General features: G+C 31.6%; 1 long non-coding RNA gene across 1 annotated transcript; it reads left to right on the top strand.

Moving 5' to 3' along the window:
- The first annotated feature begins 571 nt into the window (after window positions 1-571).
- On the top strand, window positions 572-8139 carry LOC149782129 (uncharacterized). The gene is made up of 4 exons (XR_016414557.1): window positions 572-704; window positions 960-1031; window positions 2501-2597; window positions 7569-8139. It is a non-coding gene; the product is annotated as an uncharacterized LOC149782129 (long non-coding RNA).
- Window positions 8140-8349: the final 210 nt, after the last annotated feature.

Here is an 8349-nt window from a genome sequence, read left to right as displayed (position 1 = left end):
CTAACAAACAAAAGGGATGAGAGAAGCTACTTTCTCGGTATAACGGTCACTAACATGCATTCTTTTAAAACATATGCACATGTACACATAGAGCGAACGAGGAAAAGGAGAGTAATGTAATGGCCAGTACAACACAAAATTATAATCAAACATAATAGGTGTTTGTTAGTCAAAATAACGACTGGTCAGTTACTACATGTTCTGATCATTCAAAATATGCGTTGGTCAGTCAAAATATGTGAAAAATTCCCATAGGTCCAAATTTGCATATGTAACCTTTCTCTTTTCTCTTTTCTTTTATATAGCTTTTACTGAATGTTAAGCGATTTTCCTTGTTTATGACACTTGCTAGATATTTACGATCATTAGAAAATTGATTTTATGCCAATCTATTGCCTCGTAGCCAATAACATATTGATCTTACAGCATATAAATCTTTTATCAACTTTTTTCAATCCTTTTAATGTGAGTCTAATGCGTACACGAAATTTGATATTGCCAAGATCTTGATCAACAATTTTGTAAGGTCTGTTCACACGTAGATAAATGCAGAATAGTTATACTTGGGTGCTCACAAACAGCACGGAAAGACTTAAGAAATGTTTAACATTTGGACGACTTTAGAACAAAATGGAACTTTTGGATTTGATCAACACACAAGGCCTTTTACGGAACTATTTCCTTTCCCTGGATTAGATGTGATGGTATATATCACTGGAAAATAATTTATTCTACCATGTGAATCGGATATTCGTGCATATTATTATTATTATTATTATTATTATTATCGTTATTATTTTTATTTCTTTACCCTATAACACATTGTAATCATTTTGAACTCGATGATGGGGAATATCAAGCGGATTAGCAGAATAATAAAAATAGAAGACATTGTTGGTACACCTTATAATGCTGAGATATCGTAGAGGTCTCTTATTTTGTCGTATCTTTTTCTATAGGATCTCCGGCTTTCAGACAATCTTCTCACCGCAACTAGTCTCGAGCACTATCTACCGGAATATTATTATCAGGTATGTTGTTATCTGCATATTAAGACCGATTCTGACTTACAGATGGGTCATATAAAACTTCTTGTTAACAGAGTTATATATCTATATATATCTATATATATATATATATATATATATATATATATATATATATATATATATATATATATATATATATATATATATATATATATATATATATATATATATATATATATATATATATATATATATATATATATATATATATATATATATATATATATATATATATTGTAATTGAAAGCTCTAAAGTTTGTGCTAGTGTCATTTTTATCTGAGTGTACGCTTCTTGACAAATCACTGTGTTGAATAGTTTTTACCGTTGGGACTTACAATTGATGCAATCTATGAAACAATTTTTGGAACAAAATTCTCTCGTACTTTGTACACATTATTATCATTATATCTAAGGGTGAACATAGACCAAGCACTCTGCTTCCATTTGTTTTCTACAGAAGAGATGTGTCTATATTTAAGTGAGCGTGTCTTTCACCATTTTTCCTAAAATGATTATTGGAATAAATTTAGTACTTATTCATCTGAACATCTGCTCATCTTCAATACTTTTTTATGTATTCCCTTGTTGATGTAGCTATTGAGCTAACTAGATGAGCAGCTATCTAGTAAAATGTTTAAAATCGGTCTAAAATTAATCCAAACAACATATTGCCAAGAGGAAAATCAAAATATGTGATCGACTGAAATACAATTAGGTGTCATCTTATATATTACTGTCCTCATTGCAGAGCATGGAATCGTGACAATCTATACAATTGTGTAAACCTTACAGTGCGCCCTTTTTATTATCAATGTAGCTGCGATATTTAAATACAAATCAACTGTGAACACATCAATGAACTTGGCATATTTTACAGGAATATCTTCTTGGTCAATCTGAGGGCAGATAATTCAGGTCATGGAGGTTCTTATATTTGTTCTTCTTCCTATTATTATTATTATTATTATTATTATTGGGCTTGCCGTTTATGCAATGACCCTCAATGAGAACATGTTTAATTGCCATGAAAAGAATTAATAATAATTACTGTCTCCTTCATAAGCTAGCTCTTCTGGTAATGAAATAGATAAAAGTCAGAGAAATCATGGGCAATGTTTTGTCATTAATTTTCTTTCAAACGTTTTACATCTAATTGTTGAATGTTTCACTTTAATTAGGGCTTATTATTATTAGTATTAGTATTAGTATTTGCAGTCGCAGTATTATGAGTAGTAGAAGAAGAAGAAGCAGTACTAGTATTTAAGTAGTAGTAATTAATTAACTAAAGAACGAATGAATTAATTAAACAATTAAAACTAGCATGAGTATGAATACTTTTTTCAAGGAAATGAACAATGTACGTAAATTGATTAATATGGTAAAAGATGAATCGTTGCAAATTGATAGTGACGAAACAACTTCTTTCTTGTAATGAGAAATTTTATTTAAGGTCATTGATGCTGAGGCCAGCCACATTTAAAGTCTTGGCGCCACAACACAACCTTTTTTGGGAAGACAATATGCATGAATTGATTCATATGAAAATGGTGAGTATCGACCTAAGTCCGTCTCTCCTCCCCTCCCCCCCCCCCCCCCACACCACCGCCACCTCACCTGGGCAACATTTCACCTAAATTATCCAAAATATCTGTAAAATATTTGGAATTTAAAATACACGTTGAATTTCTCTTCATTGACCAAAGATAATTTGCGCAATATTACAACAAATCTCGAGCGTGAACATGCTGCAGTGAGTATGTACGTGTACTTTCACTTTCAAAAGCGCATCGAAATTAAATATTACAGCACATAAACATATTAAAAAAAAAAAATATTTATCAAAAATTAAACGCAGATATTTATTAAATTCCACAAACCCTGACAAATTATATCAGTGTACACCATAATAATGGCATGAAGATTATATGACGATGAAATCTGGTGCGGCCAACTTGTATTGACATATATGCACTTTATTTAGTTTTATTGATACCGTTATTTTTAGTTGGGCGGGGAGTTTTGAAAGGAGACTGAATATAAGATCTAGTTTGTTAAGTAATTATTCGAATAATTTCTTCTGATGATAATTAAAATGTATACTTACCGTGTTATTCGCCATCTTTTTCGCTTGTCGCTGTCTTACAATATATCATGGTCAGAAGAAAAAAAAAGAAACGAACAAAAAATATTTATATATAGAAAAAAAGAATTTAAAAATTATTCCCAAAATAGCAGCTATACCAAATTAAGAAATACATACACAATTTAACTGACATAAGTAATTACATTTTGAACTGTTTTCAAGAAACATTTAAAAATTGAAATTATTCATTCCACCCAACATTATTTCATTTTCAACTGTACTATTTTTAACCGTTTAATAATACTTGCCAAGACTGATATAGCTATTGTATCCGTTATATTTTAATACTCAAAGATATTACTTTGGGTCAATATGCATACATGCTAAAAGTTAAAATATATATAAGTATAAAAACTAGAAATGTACGCTGATTATCGTGCGAACAAACAACTAAATGAAGATGCTAAGATTTCCATACTAAACTTAAATATATCCGCATGATATCACCTCAGCAGTAATTGTACTCGACAGAAATATGTATGCAGTCAAACTATAAGCGTGTGGCGACACATTGCTCTCTTCTCTCTCTCTCTCTCTCTCTCTCTCTCTCTCTCTCTCTCTCTCTCTCTCTCTGTGCAATGTGGCATTTGTCTTTCAGGCATGAATAGTGTTATACTTCATTATTTAGTCCCTCACTTGAAAGACCAAATCATGTCAAAAGTCTGTGGTTCAATGAGTAGCAGAGTGAAAATAATATGACAACAATCTTCCCAGAAAGTCATGTTCGTTGAATCAAAAATGATTAAGTTTATAATAAAGTGAAAATGCATTTTTATACTATATATTTTAGTCTTTTTTTAACATAAGTTGTCAGGATTTTACATGATCCCCTATATCACCACCTGACCAGGTGTATGGGGCATTACCTTTAGATTATTTTCCTTTAATCATGTCCCTTCACTTAGACACAACATACACGAACACACACATTCACACACAGGCAAGTACACTTTCAAATATTGTACAAAAGAACCACTCATTTACAAACCCCAAGGTGCTTTACATTGCCTGTTCTTTGATGCGAAAGTAAAGAAAACTAAATCGTGAAACCTAAAGTCGACAAAATGGTCCACTTTTTCTTAAACTCATCGGTTCTGTTATGCACTTTAAGGACATATATTTCCAGAGGTTTGTACGATAAAACACAATGTTTATGATAGGTGAGATTGGAATTTTTGATGCACAACGTGATCCGTATATAACGTGATCTGTATAATACCATATTTTGCAAGCAAGATTAGAAAGCTGTCAAGATCGTCAAATTTTGTATTTCCTATGAAGACACATTTCCGTGTAATTTTAAAATTTGGGTCTTAAGATTGGATCCATTCCACAAATAATTTCTAAAAATGTTTTGTAACTGAACAGTCATAGAATACGTGCTTAGTATGTTCTGCTTCCTCCTTACAGAAGGTGCATTTATCATTATTACTTAAATTATTCTTTTCTAAAAACTGATTTGTGGCAATAGTTCTGTGCAGAAATCTCACATTAAAGCTAATCATTTTTGTATCCTTCGTACAACGTTTAGCCAAAACAAAAGAGATCGACCATTCCTTTACACTAGTTGTACACCCTAGCTGCCTGGACCAAGTTTCATATTTACCATTTGGCTTTTGTATCTTTTTTGTGTCTTGTTTTTTATTAGATCTTTATAAATAAATATATCCTTTGCTCATACCCTAAGGAACGAAGTTGTGTCGAGTATTTCATGGAAAGTATTTCCACTTTCAAAAAACTTTAAATTTTCTTTTTCCACGTCACCGATATCTTTGAGATAAGAACAAAAGTACTCTATAAAATTATTAGTTTGTTTTGTTTGTTTTATTTCATCAAAACTTAATAGAGATCCTGGTGCATCAAAAAAGTGTTTAATAAGTACAACACCGTTTGTTCTCCACCTTGTGTATTGTCTATAGTTATTATATTAAAAATATCTTGAGACAAGTATTTCTGAGCAGCCAATGGTTCATTTTTCCATTGAGATAAAGTGTAAATAACATCACTTCAAAATAGTGTTTTAATTGTTTTTGAGATTTCTTTCAATTTAGTTACTCATAATTGTAATAACGGTATACCTCCAAATTTTCCAAACACTTGTTCGGAAACAAGTTTTGCCATAAGCCACCTTCGTTCACTATATGGCACCTAATCCAGGAAAGTTTTATATAACAGAGAAATGATTACAAGTGAATCATATTTAATCCCGCTTTCTTGAAGGGAGCAATAAGAGTATTTTTACCCGCTCGTTTTTGGCAAACAAACTAAATCTGAAAAATAATGTATTCAGTTCATTTTCTATATGGGGTGGAGGATTTGGTAGAGCAGAAAAAGATGACATTTTCTTACAATATTAAGGATTTTATCAAAGTAAGTTTTCCAATAAGGGACAAATTTCCTCTGCTCAACCAGCCGAGCAATTACTTTACTTCCTTTAACTGAGTCAAATAAGTTTAACAATATCCTCCAGATGCAAAGAGAAATATAATCCCAGTAATCTAAAATAGGCAGCTGACCAGCTAATATAAATTTCAAGACATTTTTCATTTTAAATTGTTTTATTTCCAATCCAAATAGCTTATGATTTAAAAACATTGCAGCGCAGACCTGATGCCGAGGCAAAGTCGTTTAAAATCTGCATGTTTGTCTTCAATAACAAAGAAGCATCGCCTAATAATAAAAAAGCGTCATCGGAGTGCTGTCCTTATTTCAACTCCATTTCATTATATACAAAAAGATCCCAGTAATATGTGTGATCTGTGTTAGTTCTATTGCAGGAAGTTCAATTCCTATTATAAATAAGTAGGGTGCTAATTAGTCTCCCTGTCGACAACCTCTCTCCAATTTGAAATATTGTGATAAATGTCCATTATTAATGACACAACTTTTAAACTCATTACAGAATACAGTAAACCACTGACAAATAGATTCCCCAAAGTTAAATGATTTTAGAGCATTCTCCAGAAAGTCCCATTCGACCGAGTCAAAAGCTTTTTCGAAGTTTATTAGGAAGAGAAGACCAGATTCATTTTTCCTCAAGATACTGCATTTGATCATACAAATTTTTTTCTGTTTACACACCAATGAATATCTCTTTTACCCTTTTGACTGTCACTAATAATAAATGGGAGGACTTTCTTGATCCTAGAAGCTATTGATGCCGTAAAATGTTTGTAATCTATATTTAATAGTAAAATTGGTCTCCATTATTTTTTAATTGTCTGTTTTTGACTTCCTTTGGAATGCAATAGTGATTCCCTGAGACTGAAAGTCTGAAAAATATAGCATATCATATCCAGCATTTAGAGACCTAAAGAGAAAGCCTCCTAATCTTTCCTAAAGAAATTGTAGAATTCAACAGTAAATACATCAGAACCAGAGCTGGTTTCATTTTTCATATTTTGCAGTGCAAAAACCACATTCTTTAAAAGTTAGCTTACCTTCACACGAACATCTTTCAAAATCTGAACGTTTCCTATAACGATTTCTAAAGTGATTAAAAGTTTGTAAATTATTGTTATTTAGGCTCTACCATAGTTTTTTCATAAACAAAACAATATTTCAGATGATTTAATATATCATTTTGATTGTTACCCTCGTTCCATCTTCCTTAATTAAGTCTTTTATTGTTTATTTTTTGTTTAATTTCTCTCTTCAAGGTTAAAGAAATGTTTAGCTTTTTGACCAGAATATGTTGATGTGAGTGTAGTCTCGAATATGCTAACGTTTCATTGTCCGATAGTCTGGAGATATACTAACAGTCTTTTGATGAATCACAATAATAAAATCCAAATATGTTCTTGTCCGAAATCACTATAATTCTAAACTAATGTTCCACTCCAAAAATATTTTTGATGCGCACTTTGTATTTCCAGTTAATATTAATCTTGATAAATAATTCCATCCAAATGAAATACTGAAGACAACAATAAAACTGATTTTGCCTCGGATATTAAATGCAAGAATGAATACTTTCTTAAGTATATAAGATTATGTAAGCCAAAATAAGACACAATACTTGATCCAGGATGAGGGACAAAGGGCACAATTAGAAAAGGATGAGGGTCACAAGTTCATTTCTAGAAAATTCCAAATTGTCAACAAGATACAACCTGTTACTAAACTTGCAATACAAACTGTGGTAAACATCAGGTAGACCAGGTTATTCAACGGCAAATTCCAGTGTCCTAGACTCAGATTGCATAAACATGTTTTCATTAGAAATGATCTTGAAATGTTGTCCATACTCATATAGAACATTTTGGTTGCGTATGATGCTGTTTTCCAAAATGAAAGGCCCTAGTCAGGTAGACAATGAATTAGATTTTGAACATTTAGTTTATTTCTTATTATGATCAGCTTTGTATATTTATAGCTGGATAGATGGGCTGGAAGAACCGGAATGGTGACAGAATGACCCGCAATGTAACAGCGTACCCATTGACCTAAATTCAACCTACAGTGTATATGTTCCTACATGGCTGAACATGTAGGATAGGAAATCCGGATTCTGGAGAAGGACAAAGAATAGTGATATGAATTCCGAACACTGAATTAGGGCAGTATGCACTGTGTTACGGTTACAAGTACATATGATTGTATGAACCATGCTTATTTCTTCGGAGCATATGGTTGTATGAATCATGCATATTTCTTCGCATCGTATGGTTGTACGAACCATGCTCATTTCTTTGTATCATATGATTATGTGAATAATACTCATTTCATTAAATCTATATTGCGGATGTGTGAATCATGATCCTTTCTTCGTATGGTTTAGTTATATAAACCATATTCATATTTTTGTATATGTTAATCACTTTTCTTTTCATAACATGGTTAGTATAGTAGTCTTATATCATATTTATTGGGTGGGCTTTTGTGTCTACTTGTATATTTGTTGTTGTAAATATTTATTTTTCATTTAATAAACTTCCATTAAGTTATGGTGTTGTTTTTTCACTCCGTCCAAAAATCTGTTCTGTTACAATCTTGTTGTATTGGTGTCAGAAGTGGGATTCTTTGGATTGAATGAATTACCGACATGTTGTGTGCGAAAGTATGCATCTGTTGATATGCTGTATATCGTGACATTTATGACAAGTCAGTCTTCAGTAGGTGCTCATTTTTTTTTTCTTTCTCTTTTCTGGGAGAAG

The sequence above is a fragment of the Sinohyriopsis cumingii genome, chromosome 15 (genome assembly GCF_028554795.1).
Source record: "Sinohyriopsis cumingii isolate HCF-2022 chromosome 15, ASM2855479v2, whole genome shotgun sequence".
Lineage (NCBI taxonomy): Eukaryota > Metazoa > Mollusca > Bivalvia > Unionida > Unionidae > Sinohyriopsis > Sinohyriopsis cumingii.
This window is presented reverse-complemented; position numbering and strand designations above follow the sequence as displayed.